The 14,398-nt window shown below is 42.9% G+C and overlaps 1 protein-coding gene across 4 annotated transcripts in view; it reads left to right on the forward strand.

The window, feature by feature from the left end:
• The first annotated feature begins 2,521 nt into the window (after window positions 1-2,521).
• GALNT11 (polypeptide N-acetylgalactosaminyltransferase 11) overlaps window positions 2,522-14,398 on the forward strand; it is a 47,265-nt gene continuing 35,388 nt past the window's right edge. Inside the window, exon 1 of one of the 4 annotated variants that reach the window (XM_063180745.1) lies at window positions 2,522-2,579. The gene's annotated coding sequence lies outside the window, so the exon portion shown is untranslated. Of the gene's footprint in view, window positions 2,580-2,639; window positions 2,660-9,933; window positions 10,081-10,508; window positions 10,651-14,398 lie in introns of those variants that run through there. The other 3 variants (XM_063180987.1, XM_063180677.1, XM_063180904.1) reach the window with 3 other exon arrangements.

Genomic DNA, 14,398 nt, shown 5'->3' on the forward strand with positions numbered 1-14,398 from the left:
GCACTTGCAAGGGCTTTTCTATGCCAGTCAAAAGTAGAATAATGTAGAAACTCTACTAGGGGATGTGCAGACTGACTTCAGTCACAGACAGCCCATAGCCAAACAATTGTCACAGGAAACCACTGAAACAAATGCAAGTCCTCCCAGTTATTGAAAGAATACTTGGAGTTTCCTACAGTCTTCTCTATCACAGCTGGTCAACAAGCATGACACATCAGCTGGAGAAATTTGTTCTGAACAATTTGGATTTGGAAAAACAATACGCATTAATTCTGTTTGGTTTTGGGGACAGGATTTAAAGAATACCTTTTGTAGCTGACTGTCCTTTTCTCTTGTGTAATTTCTGTGTCCAAGACATGTCAACAACAGAAATGAAATTTCAGTGCTTGAGTACATATGGAACCCAAATTTTGATCCCAACCCACATTGATACAGGATTACTTTGGGTTATGGCTTCTTGCCAGGACTGTTATAAGAGTTCTTGCCTCTTGCTGTGAGCACAAAGGAAGTGGGTCAATTAGTTAACACTCAGGAGTAATCACAGATCTTATTAAGCAATTGGGCTGGACAGATTATCTTTATCAGGAATTTTGAGAAATAAAACACATCTCAAAGACCTTAGAGTAAATGACACTAAAAAGTATAGGTTTATTAATTCTGCTAATGAAATGATAATTCAAGCACCAGGGAACTTCTTATCAATAAGAATTAAAAGGGATTAAATAGCTGGAATTATAAATTGGGCAACAACTGGCCAAATTTGGACTTCCAGGATAATGGTTCTGCAGAAAACAGATATCATATATGCTGAGGTTGCTTTTACCTAAAAGAGCTTAACACACACTTGCAGTCCTTGGGCTAATCTATTATGAGAGAGAGATCAAAGCTGCATGTTAGCCATTATGAAGCTGGAATTCTGAAAAGCTGTCTGATAGGGGGCTGACTGTGTGGCTATCTCATTTAACTGCACCTTGCTTTCATCCTGATCCCTGCTGCCTCCTTGCCATCCACCTACTAACCCCTCCACAGGCTGTAACTCCCTCTTCTCTCACTGCAGCTTCTGATTATGGATTGCCTTTTTGCCCTCTGTACTCTAATGCTGCAGCTACAGCTCTTTGACAGGTTCTGGGTTCTGCTCTATTTTTGTTATTATAAAGCACCTTGCCATAATCTCTGGATATTGGGGGCAATATCCACCAAAGAATGGGCTTGGATGTGTCAACCCAGTTTAATTTCCACTTCAATAAAGTCAAACATGCCACCTACGAAGTGTCACTCAGGAGCTCAAGTTCTGTAATCTGGGTATTTATAAAATAAGCTCCCAGTCCTGACTATGCTGTGCAAATCTGACATCTAGTTTGTTTTTAAACCTCAACAGGGCTTACAAACCCAACATGCCTTCCAGTTTCACCCCTTTGCCTGGAGAAACGACACCTGCCAAGTCAGTCCTGCACAAAGATGGATCTGTGCTGTGGTGGGTTTAGCAAGCCAGTGGTTTGACCCTTTCCTCTGGATATCAAAGATCTGAGGTTTCAGCATGACTCCCCAGCTGAGGGATGTAAATCTTGTGGCTGTGGAAGCACATTAACTGCCAATCTCACGTTATTTCAGTGTAGTCGTGGCAGATTTTCCTCTGCCATCTCCCTCTTCCAGCTGAAGAAAGCATCCCCTTAACATTCCCCACAGCAACTCAATCTATAGGGTGAGGGATCCATGGCTGGTCAGCCCAGACATCCTCTACCACACACCTTTTTCCACCCTTCAAAGCCCCTGGACAAGCACAGGGACTGGAGTTTCTCTTTTATGAGAGGAGATTGCAGGAGCTGGTCCTGTTCAGTCTAAACACTGAGAATGGATTTCATTAATTCATAGAAGTATCTCAGAGGTGGGTGCCAAAAGGACGGTGCTGGACACTTTTTGGTGGTGCCCAGCAACAGGACGAGGAGCAATGGCCAGAAACTAAAATACAAGACGTTTCACTTCAAAATGAGTAAGACTTTCTTTACATTGAGGGTGGCAGAGCACTGGAACAGCTTCCCAGGGAGGTCATGGATCTCCCTTCACGGGATCCAAATCCACCTGGACACATTCCTGTGACACCTGCTCCATGTGAACCTGCCTTAGCAGGGTTAGGCTGGATGGGACCCAAACAATTGTGTGACTCTGTACTTCCATTAAGGGCATTAAAGGCCGAAAAAACCGAAACAAATACTTCGAGGGGCTGGAAAAGGCTTTAATCATCACAGAGAGCTGCCAGACACCGCACAAACCCGGCGGGATAATTCACAGCAAATCTGAGAGGAGGAGAGGAATGAAAGCCGCACATCCACAGCCCCGCACTCCTGATTCCCCTCACAGCTCGGCAAAAGGGACGCAGGACACACTGCGGAGCCCTTCGGCTCTTCCCCTCAGGGCTCGCCATGTTCTCCGACTGCCCCAGCCCCGCCTGTCATGGCGGCGGAGGAGGAGGAGGAAGAGGAGGAGAATGGGGAGGAGAAGGAGGAGGAGGCCGCGGTCACATGGCGCCAGCGCCGCCACAGCGGGCGCGGGGCGGGCGAAGGGGCGATGCCACCGCCGCGGTGAGTGCGGGGCTGTGCGGGACACGGGCCGCGGTGGCGGCGGGAGGGGAGGCGGCCCCGGCGGGGGAAGCGGCGCCGGGGTGAGGGGCAGCGCGGGGGGGCGGGTCGGGGTCAGCGGCGGCATCGGGCTCTCTGTGCACGGTGGTAGATGGGACTCGATGATCTCAGAGGTCTTTCCCAGCCGAATGGATTGTGTGATTCTGTTTTCCCGCCTGCCCTGAGGCAGCGGTTCCTGAGCCCCCGAGGCTGGTGCGGTGCGGCGCTGCCCCGGGTGAGGTGACAGCGGGAGGCTGCCCCGGCCGGGTCCCCGCCTGAGCCGGCCCTTGCTGGGGGCTCCTGTTTAACCTGACCCCGGGGGGAACCCGAGGGGCTGCAGCTACACAGGATGGGAGATAACGTGATTACTGCTTTTATACTCTTTAAATGCATGTGAGGGAGCAGCAGCAGCAGCCCGCCTGCAGGTAGATTGAAACTCTGCAAATGTGACCCGAAATGTGAGGATCGCTACGTGTTGGTGCTGCTGGCGCTGCTCCGTTCATTGATTCGTTTGTAGGGCGAGGTCAGGCACTGCTTTTTGGAGCGCTGTGTGACCTCGTGAAGTATTAAAGCTTTCTTTCCTTTATCCTTTATGACTGGGAAATTTATTTTAAAACTGTTTCTTCCCTCTTCGTCCTCTGCTCCCCCTTTGTTCTTCAGTATGTACTTATATGCAACACTGAGGCTTCTCTCTTCCTTCTAGCAAATGTGTGTTATTCTTCGTGGCTGGTCTCCAGCTCTTTAGTCAGTTCATTATTGCCATGTGGTATTTTTATTTTTTTTTTGTGTGTATGTTAAAGCTTGTAAGGAAAGCTGCAGCAGAACATGCTGGAGCAAATAGACTGTCTCAAAGTTACCTGCAAGGCAGAATAAAGGTTCTCTGGTCCCTTGCTTGCAAGAAAACAGATGGATCTGAACAAGCCAGTAAAAGTCCTGTGCTGCTTATAGTAAGGGGCTTAGCAGGTCAGAATTCCCTGCTGTAATGCGGTACTGGAAGCGAACTTTATGTTTAAAATCCACCTTTCCAGACAGGTGTTTCACCTTTGTCACAGGTGTCAGCCTTAAAACTGCTGTTGAAAGTAATTACAACACTGATGCTCTCTATTACAGCATCTCTGCCAAGCTGTATCCTGAGTTGTTTTTAATATCAATTGCAGTAGACCCTACAGGACTTGAATTGTGTAATTAAAGTTCAGACCGTACTCTTCCCAAAAAAAAAAAATGATATCTCATGGCCTGGCTTTGTTGCTGTAAACAATCAGTGTTTTCTCCATTTGGCCCAGAGTATTTGGAGCATTGCTTTCTGTTCAAAGGAAGGGTGAAATCTCTCAGTGCCAGCACAGTAATGGTGCAGGTGGGCAGGGTTGTTAGCACTCTGCTAACATGCTGTTTTTCCCTGGAAAATGTATTTCAAAATAAGATCAAATCCCTTCTTTCCTTAGAAAGAGGAGTCTGGTAGTCTGCAAGTTACATTAAGTATTCTTGCATGCTTTATGAGCTAGGATTTGGGGTTTTTTTTCCTTTTCTATGGATGTCATCTTAATAGGAAACTATTCCTGGGTATCTGTGATTAGCTTAAGCTGATCCAAATGCAGACTGTGCCCAAGAAAGGATGGTACCAATCTCTTCTGCCTGTGTGTTTCTGCCATGCTAGCCCATAGAGAACCTCTAAATATGTGAAACAGTCCAGCTGGGATTCCTAGGCCTCCTTTTAGAACAGTGTAAATGTCCAGGTGGTTCCAGATAAGAGGCTTTTGATTAACAAGCAATTGGCCTCCCCTGGTGGAACTGTCTCTGAAGAACTGCATGCCTCCTGCAGAAGCTTTTCTTCATCTCTGGGTAAGATAAGCTCCTGCAGAGTTTTAGGAGCTCTTCTGCAGCAGGGAAGGGAAGAAATAACAGTGCAGCTCTAATGAGCCTTCATCTCCCAGCCTCAGATGAGGATGCCAGCAGGGGAAGTGGCATTTGTTCTGCTGGAAGAGAGTCTGACTGCAGATTTCAGGGCCTGTGGCCTGGCTTCTACTGTCTAATGACATTCTCAGAGGATACAAATCAATACTGCATTATGCACAGGGGTAGCACTGGATAGAGTTCCTGAAAGGCCTCTGTGTGACTGTAGTTTATGAGAATGGGTGAGTCTGATCATTTTCATAGTGATGTAAAATAACAATAGGTGTGATTGAAGCACTTTAGGTGGCAGAAAGCCTGAAACAGCAGGGCAAGGGGAATAAAGATAAGTTATTGGTATTTTGAAAATGTATCTACAGAAAATAGGCTTCCTCACAATAAGTGATGCAAACCTCAAGTTTTTACTTGTAGATATAAGGTGTGCATGTGGTGTGGGGTCTCATGGATGAGGATGGAAGTGTCTGAGCAGATAGTAAAAGTAGGATTTGGGATTTTCCAGTGAGAAAGAACACAAGGTACTGTGGGGGTGACAAGAACAGAGGCAGGATGGTTCTTTGGTTACATTCCTTGGCAGACCTGTAGAATGGTTGCAGTCAGAGCAGCCAGCAGGCTGAATTTGGCACTGGAGCAGCTGTGTGTTGATAACTTGAAGTGGAGAAGTAAAGTGAAACTTCCACTGAAAGGAAAAAGTAAAACTTCCAAGATTACAATCATTCCTTTCTGAGACTGTTGTTTGTAAACTTCCTAAAAAGCTGCATCTGCCTGGTAGCTGATACTGCAGCTAAAGGTATCCACAAAATCAAGCAATTTCCTTTGGTACCATTCATTTTGGAGAGATACTGCTTGCTGTTACAGAGTAAAAGTATGTTCTTGTATTTCAAGTGCAGAAATGGATTTGATTTTCCCTTCTCAAAAGGTATCACAGAGGTGAAGTCTTTGAGTCCCTGTTAGAGTGTGGGAGGCAGATAAACTGTCTTCTTATCAAGGGTTTCTTTTCAAAACATATGGTGGTTTATGGAGATGGAAGCAGCTGCTGTTGCAGCTCCTGTGTTAGTTTATGAAGCAGTGTCAGTGGTGAGGTCTGGGCTGTTCCAGCGGGGTTTTGCAGCAGGAGTGGAAGCATTTGTTTCCTTCTCTTTGTGTAAGAGTTGGATGCATCCTTCAGCCACGTTCTAGCGTGTTTCTCATGTGAGTCAGCACTGTAAGAATTAGTGTAAATGTTCTGTTTGAAAACTCTGTAAAAACCAGAAATACACTGCAGCAGAAAAGGTAGAAAATTAGGAAGCTGATTGGACTGTTCCATTCAAAAATTGACTTCAGGCATGATAAATTTCTGATATTTTGATGTAGGAACTTCTGAGCTTATTCCCTGAGATGTGAAAATACGTTAAATCTGTAGATTAAATAACTGATGGTGTTACTGAGCTGTAGAGCATGGATTCAAGTTTCTGTAAACACTTGTTTTATGTGCTGTGTCTCAGCCTGGCTTGGCAGCCTGATCCTTTGCAAATGCAGTGTTGGAAAGTGGAGCACAGTGCCCAGGGGTGAATCAGCTTTTGCACTGCTGACACGGATTAGAGACCCCTGAGGTCGGATTTGCTGCTGCCTGCTCTGTGCTTTACAGGGTGAGCCAGAAGAAGCTGTGCAGGCCAGGGAGGAGCCCTGAGCTGCTCCCCACAGTGCTCACAGGTCTGTGATGTCTCAGTGGCTCCAAGTTCAGCTGGGAGCAGGTGAGCTCTTGTGGTTTTCTGTCTCATGGCAGTAGTGGCATTGCAAGTTCTGTGTTTCTGAAGTTGGCTGTGACTGACAAGTTCTACCTTACCCTCTTCTACAGAGACTGCTCACATTTGTGCTCCAGCCTCTCGTGCCATGGAGCAGGACAAAACCAATTCCTCTTGCTGCTCAGGGGGAAGGAATATGTGCATGAGTGGGTGGTTGGGGGGCAACTCCCTACCTGCAATAACTTCTTGTCATTCCCAGGACTTCAGCTGTGGAGACACTGCACCATTTAAGAAGTCAGATTTTAAATTGACAGGCTGAGCTAATAAACTTGCAGAGGCATGCTGAAAGGAAGGTACCTCAGTGAAGGGTTGCTATGTGCCAGACTGATTTAAGCAAATACTTAATGAATGTTAGAGGCATGTTCATGGAGGTCTTTTCAGATTGTGTAAAACCATCCAAATGTTGCTTGGCTAAATGACACAGATTTTCTTGTGCAGACAAGAATTAAATTGGATGCTCTAAACCTTGAAGGTGCTTTAATTAAAACACAGATACTTTTCCGGGAAGCACAAACTATCTTGTTTTGATTCAAAACCCCTTATGAATCAATCTTTGTAGGTATTTTGACTATTTTGCCAGTTCCTCAAGCATAACATCAAGAACAAAGAGTCCCACTGTCTTTTATTGATACATCTCATATTTGTTCTTGAATGTGTTTTCTGGAAGTATTTCCTTTAGTTTTCCATTTCCTGAAACACCTTACTTTGGTCAGTGAGCAGGAATCTCTTATCTCTGGTGTCAGCAGATGTTGAGAATCATCACCTATAAACCAGGAGATGGCCAAGTTCTGGATTGCACATTAACCTTCTGTGCAAGCAGAGTGTTGGGAGCATGGCTCCTGCTGAAGCAGGAAAATGTATTTTTGATCTGCTATTCATTTTGTTGCAACATCCATGATTTCAACATCAAAATCCTGAGCATTTTTTCCTGTTAGAAACATTGGCAATAGATAAGTAGAAGAAAAGTGACCAAGAGGGGATGGAAAAGGAGTGGTCCACAACTCTTTCCTCAAAGAGATTTCTTGTGAGAAGGAAAGACTGAGTCTGTAAGATCACAGAGAAGGAATGAAAGATTAAGAAAAATAATTTTTGGCACAACCTGTGGAAATTTGCTGTCCTTACATGCAGTGCACAATCTGTTTCTTCTAGTGACTTGTTTTAATCCAGCAATTAAAGTATTTTCCTTAATGCATGAGGGGAGAGCTGAGGCATTGAGTTGCTGAGAATCTCAGCAAAATCCTGAGCAGAGCAAACACTTGAACCAGAGTATTCTTGGCTTGGTCTGGTACCTGTCCTGGTGCAGAAAGTGAGTTGGAGATAGAACACAAAGTAGGTTTATATCCTTAGGATTATATCCTTAGGATATCTCTTTTCTTAATGTCTAGAGACATTTGTGAGAAGATAAAAGATGTAGAGATAAACTGGTGTGCAGAAAATACTTTAAACTTTTGATGAGAAAATGAATCCAAAACAAGAAGGTTGCAGGATCTTGGTTTATCTCAGAATTTCTTACTGGGGAAAAATAAAAGTTCCAAATGACATGGATACTGTGGGCTCTGTGCTAAAGCGTGGAGTGAAAAACTCCAAGTGATGTTTGTTTCTGGACATGAGAAATGCAGATGGACATTAAGTTCAACTCATGCTTTTAGTATTTTTTTAACAATGGCCATTCCCATGAAAAACCACAGAACGTGGTCCATTGAGGGAATCACTAAGATAGTGCTATCCTTAACAGCATGGAGAAGTGTAACAGGGTTCAGAACTCTGAGCAGTTTAGCGTGAGTTAAATATTTTCCTATTAGAGGCGATCTAGGGATTTAATCTGTAACTTGTTTTAACCTCACATCTAATTCTGGGGCTACATTTCATCAATTATTTATATTTTGTTTGTTTGTGTTTAGTTTTTCTTGTTTGGGTTTTTTACACAAATAAATCCTTTTGCTTATATCACTTACTCAGGCTCCATAAAGATGTTTGATTCTGGTCTGACTGAACCAAGTACTTTTATGTAAATTTCTGCTATTGAAAAGGAAAGCTGTGCAGAAATAGAAATGAAGCAGACTTGTATGATTTGTGGGGAGTCGGCGCAGGAGTCCAGGAATTCTGAGATCTGAGGCTGCAGGATAAGTGTCAGTTTTTCAGCTGTTTAGGTGGCTTTGGACAGCTCGCGCTTCAAAGGACGAGAAGAGGCTTCAGATCTTTTCTAGGTCTTGGTGTTTATTAATTGTTTATCTAAAAGATTTTCTCTTGGCCTGACAGAGGTCTGCACAGCAGCCAGCCATGAGCACACTGAGAGCCCCCGGGGCGGTCACCTATCTTTATACTCAAAATTACGTATACAATATTTATCAGTTTTCTCTAATACCTTTTACCCTTATTGACAAGTGCACTTTTAGTAATAACCCATCCCAAAGTGCCAACATCACCACAGAAGATGGAGGCCAAGAAGAAGAAGAAGGACAGGACACGCCCCAATTCCTCCATCTTACTTCTCTAAACCCCCCTGTACAGAAATCCTAAACCCTGTGTTTCACACTCTAATTAACTTATCCCTTCACCATTCACCCCAGTGAAATCCTCCCATCCTCATACAGGTGTTGTCTCCCGTGCAGGATCAAAGTCCAGCCACCAGACACTTCTGGCAACATTCCAGGACTCCCGAGCCCCCCAAGGGTGGTCTCGGTGACTCTGCACATCAGTCCTGAGGTGCTGAGATCCCACAGATAAGGTGCAATGCAACAATTTCATTAAGACAGTTTCCAGCTCTCTAATACAAATAGTAACATAATTGCAGCCATTTTGCCTTTGATACATGTTCAGGTGGAGTCTCTGGAAGCTCCCAGTGAGTTGGCAGATGTCTTTTGTGTATTTTTGTATCCAGCTGTTGATACCAGTCTGAGTTCTGCACAAGTGGATTGTCAATGTCTTCTGGGAGCTGCTGCAGAACCTGTGCCATGTGGAATTTCCATGATGAGCAGTCACAGGTTTAAAACACACTGGTCAACCCCGCTTTTTACCACTGTCCCACTCAAAAGTCCTTCAGAGAGGTCTGTTTGGTTGACAATTTGCTGCCAGCTTTTTTTTTTTTTTTATTTTTTCCAGGAGGGTTGCACAAATGAGGCCTGAATATTTTTTTGGGTATTTTTTTTTTAAGAATTAGAAAATGTGTTTTCACTTTCCTAGTAAAAGACTGGAAAAAATTAAAAAAAAAGACTGGTGAAAATTTTGGAAAATGAACAGAAAATATGCCTAGAAAATTTATGTCAAAATGGGGAGTTACTCCAAAATGTGGGAGTCTTATGAAGTTCCTAGGGATTTGGAAAATGAGGACTAAAGGAGTTTTTATACAGCTTAATGATCATTTTCTCTAGCATTACTGTGCTCTAGTCATGAGGGAGAATGTTCCTGATTGATTATGTGAGTGGCAGGAAAATGACCATGTGTATATTGCCAAAGCCGTGGATTGATATGGATCATGCACCAGCTAAAAAAAAACATAACAAAAGAGATGTGGGAAATAATTAGAAAAAGAGAAATATGTGGACGATTTTGGGGCAGTGAATGCAGCCAGATGAGGGTGTGCAGCCTGGGTGTCCTCAGCCCATCCAGGGCGGGCTGTGTTCCTGGAGAGCCCCGCGCTTGTCCCCCATCCCCGGCGGGACCGGCAGCGCACAGCGGTAACTTCCTGCTCGCTCACTGCTCCCGGGAGCGAGCACACCGAGTGTGCTCTCCCTGCTAACCTTGCTCTGCTTCGGTGCCGCCTCTTCTGCAAAAAGGTGAGGGTTCTTCAGTTCAGCTCTTCCTCTAAAAGTGTCATAATCCAATAGTTTTGCGTGAATCTGCATTTTTGTTGTTATTTTGGTGAGCTTTGCAGACGTAAAATGTGAGGAACGGCTAAGCAGATTTTAGACATTTAGAAAAGGTATTAAGCAGCTTATTTGTGTGTAGTTGACCTTGTAAGCTCTCTTACATTCTGCATTTGTACATTGTGCTGAAGGGTTGTTAAACTAATATTTAGATGCATGGATCTTTAATGTGAGAGAGATGCTGTGAAGAACAACTTGTGGGGTGTTTAACCTTGCTGTTTTTCTAAGCCCTGTGAAGAAGGAAGGGGCTGTATTACAAAATGCATTGCAGCTTTCTTTGGAGACCTTGTGGCTTCTTTCAGAGCTGGTTTTATTGATGAAAATAAAATCTTGCTGTTTGAATTAGAAGAAAGTATTTGTCAGCAGCAAGAAAGGCTGAAGGTATTTTTAGGACTCTGGGAATGGCATGCCATGTATTTGTGAGCCAGATGGCTTAAAGGAACATCCAGCCCAGCAGCCTGAGCGTTTGTAGGGGGATAGGTAAGAATTTCTTTCTTATAACTGTGCTTTGGGAAATAAAAAGCTTTTTTTGAAGGGAATGAGGACACTGCAGCAGCATGGAACTGTGTACTGTATAGCATTTACTTACCCAGAACTGAGAGCCAGGATTTTGGTAAGCTTGTATTTCTAATCCAATAGTTCTTGTTTTCTCTAATGAGGCTGCACTATTATGTTACTTTTCTTGATGCAATGTTGTACCACTGGTTGTAACTAAACCTGGTGTTCTTTTCAGCTGTTTGTTAACATGAGATGCTGACTTTAAAAAGTTTTTCTTTCCAAAATTTGTAACTGTTTTTTCCATTAAAATTGTATCCTTAAATTAGAGCCCTCGTGAAATACTCTCACTTCATGGAGTGGAGCAATATGTGGGGAGAAAGGAATCCTTTATCAATTAAGGAAAAACCCAATATGTTTTATTCCACACAAGAAGTGGAAGATGTTACTGCAGAAGATACTTGAACATTTCTTTAAGGGTGCTTTTGTTTTTTTTTTTTTTTGAAATGCAAGTTATATAAACTTAAAGGAGGAATTTCACATTTTTATTATAAAAAAGCCAAAGTGTTTGCATACACTCTGGAATGGCAGCCTGCTAAGTAAAGCTTTTTTACTGGAGTTGAGAAATTCCTTGATAAGCAAATTTATGTTCCTAGAGGAGGCATTTCAATGTATAGTTCACAGGTTTGGCAATGATGCTATGCAATATTTAGACATCTCTGGTTAAAGCCCAAAAACTGAAATACAAATCAGTATATGAGTGAGTCATTTGACACTGGAAAAATAGTGAGGGCTGAGAACATAAAGACTTAACAAGATGAATTTTTAAATTTGTCCTAAAACACTTAAAGCTTTTCAGACTTCATATACTTGGAGTATAGTTTCATAGATTTTAACAATTCATGCAATTAATCTATGTGCCTTTCTGTATCTTTAAAATATAATGAATATTATTGGTATTTTAAGATTATCTGTAAGGTGTTGCTCAAGATTTTGTATTCATTCCAGGAGGATTTATTTTAGGTGGTATGACATGGATTTGTATATCTGTGCTGAAATGACTAAACTGTTGGCTCTCAAAGCTTTGAAAGTTGAATTTAGAAGGGACTTGCTGAGGCTAATTAAAAATAGATCTTAATGTGTCATCTCATTAAAATGAATGGGAACAGTGCTCTTATGCAAGAGGACAGCCTGTGGTCCACAGGATGTCTCTGTGGATGAGTGTTGGTGTGACTGAACATTAACATGATTTAACATCAGCCTTTTTTAGTTCTTTCTTTCTCCTACCTTGCACCTCACTAAACAGCCAGGGTCTGTTTTCTTGGTAACATCAGGCTGCTGTTTTAGCTCTCATGCCAAAGCTGTCTCTTCTGCAGGCTGAAGGAATCCAGCATCCCCAGCTCTCACAGGGCAAGTGTTCCATCCCAGTGTCCTTTTCCTGACCTCACTCCAGGTTCCTGATGTCTGCCCTGTACTGGCAGTCCCTGCCTGTGGCCACAGGGAGTGTGGAATGGCACCCTGGCTCAGCTGCTCCTGTGGGCCCATCCCTGCCTCCCCTTGCTGCAGGGCTGTGCTCTGGCTCAGCCTTGGCCAGGCCTTGGCTGCAGAGCTGTTCCTCAGGCTGTGCCAGCAGCCACAGTTTGTCTGTCCCAGGTGCAGGGCTTGGCATTTGTCCCTGCTGAATGATTTAGGTTCCTGGAGGCCCAGCCCATCTTCACATGAGTAGTTACCTGTCAAAAAAAGCCACTTAATTCATAAAGTGCAATCAGCCATCCCTCTGTAAGGTCAAAAATTAATGGTGGCTTTTCATTAAAAACAAACTGGTAGGTAGATCCGATTTAGTGATAAATCAGTCCTGTAGGAAGGTTTTTAAAGGAGTTAAATTAGCTTGGTGCTTAGACTCTGGGGCACATGAAACACTTTTATTTGGAAATGTCTATTGCTTTTGCTGTGGCTGAATGTTGCTCCTAGGGATGTGTGATGGATCTGAAGCAAAAGCTGCCTGAGGTGTCCCTTTCTCATCCTGCTGCTCTATTAACTGTGACTTTCCCTGAACAGAGAGATTCTAATGGAAAGGTTGCCCAGAAAAAAAAAATTTATTTTGCAAGTGCAGAAGGTGTGTGAATGGCATTTCTGTTTGTGTGATGAGTGTGTCTTATTGCAGTACTAATTCCTCCTAATCTGGCCTCTGTTCATTGCACTGTTAATGTTGTTTGATAATGATTCAGCCAGTAAATTGGAAAGCCAGTTCATGGGTAGCTATAACATCTTGGAGGCCAAGAAATGTAGGAAGGATGAAGGCTATTAAAAGAGCAAAGTTGCATTCATGAGTAGTGTTGGTTTATATTCCTGTTGGTTTATATTCTTGTGTTCTACTCTACCCAAAGAATAAGAAAGTAAAAATTAGAAGCATCTATAGAAAGTCATGCAGCAAAATATCCTAATACTCTGTAGAAACATAAAGTAGTTTAATTATTTTTTAAAAAATTTTTGGTAGAGTGCTCCTTAAAAATGAGGATTATATACATCTGTTCCTTGCCTCAGTGTAGTTCCAAAATACACAGGTAGTCTTGCAGGGGACCTGAGTAGTATGAGTTGAGTATCTGTCTTTTCCTGTTTTTTTTTTTTTTTTTTTTTTTTTTTTTAAGGAAAGCTATTCTTGGAAAAAACTACAAGTAGACTTTAAGGTTTTCTCAAATAATTTTTACTCCTATTTCAAAAATCCTGAGGTTAGTCTGATCCTCTGTTTGACCTGTGACAAACATGAGTTCTGGCACAGTTATGAAATATCCCCTCACACGGTGTGTTTACTAAACTGCTGAGGTTAATCCAAGCAGATGTCAGTGCTTAAGCAGTGGCAGGTCATAGAGTCTGTAGCAAATATTGCTCTTTAAGCCAAAATATTGTGGATTGTGGTTGATATTTTGTGCTTCCTTTAAAAATATCCAAGGCCAACACATTGAGCCAGTGTTCCTGAGAGCTGCACAGGTTACTAACAACAAACCCTCCTGGGCTGTGGGGGGAACACAGTTGTGTCTTTGGGCCAGTCATTAAATGCATGTAAATATTCCTGGGCTTGATGTATGGAGTGAATGTCATGGTGGTGCTGTGAGGCTGCCAAAAGGAGCTGCTGTGACATGAAAAGCCTATTGCACAGTGAGTGCTGCAGCTCAGCTCTGGCAGGTGGGCTCCTGGAGAGTTTTTCAGTTTGGGGATTTAAGAGACTTTTACTGAGTCATTAATATTTAACCTTTATAATTCTCTTTAAAAAAATCAATTATTTACTACTTGTGCAAGGAACTGAGAATTCTGTACTGGAATCTGTGGAAATTAGAGAGCAGTGTTTTACTGGCACTTCTGGTATGTGGGTCTGCAAACTCAGTTCCAAGGAAAACTCATGCAATAAATATATGGTAGTCAAAATAGAGCAACAAGAGAGACACTGAAAGCTGAATATTTGGTTAGAAATTCTCAGAATACTGTTCCTTTCAGTCTGGGTCTCTTCTGAGCTGATGGAGGCAGCTTCTAAGATATGTTTTTCCTCTCTTGCCCCCCAATCTGGATTGTAATTTCCTGATGCAGGAGATGCTGCCACCTTGGATGATTTGTGTTTGTTGTGCTGAAGTGTCTCTGGATTGAACAGCCATGAACTCCATGCCTCTCTAGGGCATGGGAATGAATGTCTGTAAAATACTTCAAGGTGTTAACATTTATTACTTGCTCATGAAACTCC

The sequence above is a fragment of the Melospiza melodia genome, chromosome 1 (genome assembly GCF_035770615.1).
Source record: "Melospiza melodia melodia isolate bMelMel2 chromosome 1, bMelMel2.pri, whole genome shotgun sequence".
Classification (NCBI taxonomy): domain Eukaryota; kingdom Metazoa; phylum Chordata; class Aves; order Passeriformes; family Passerellidae; genus Melospiza; species Melospiza melodia.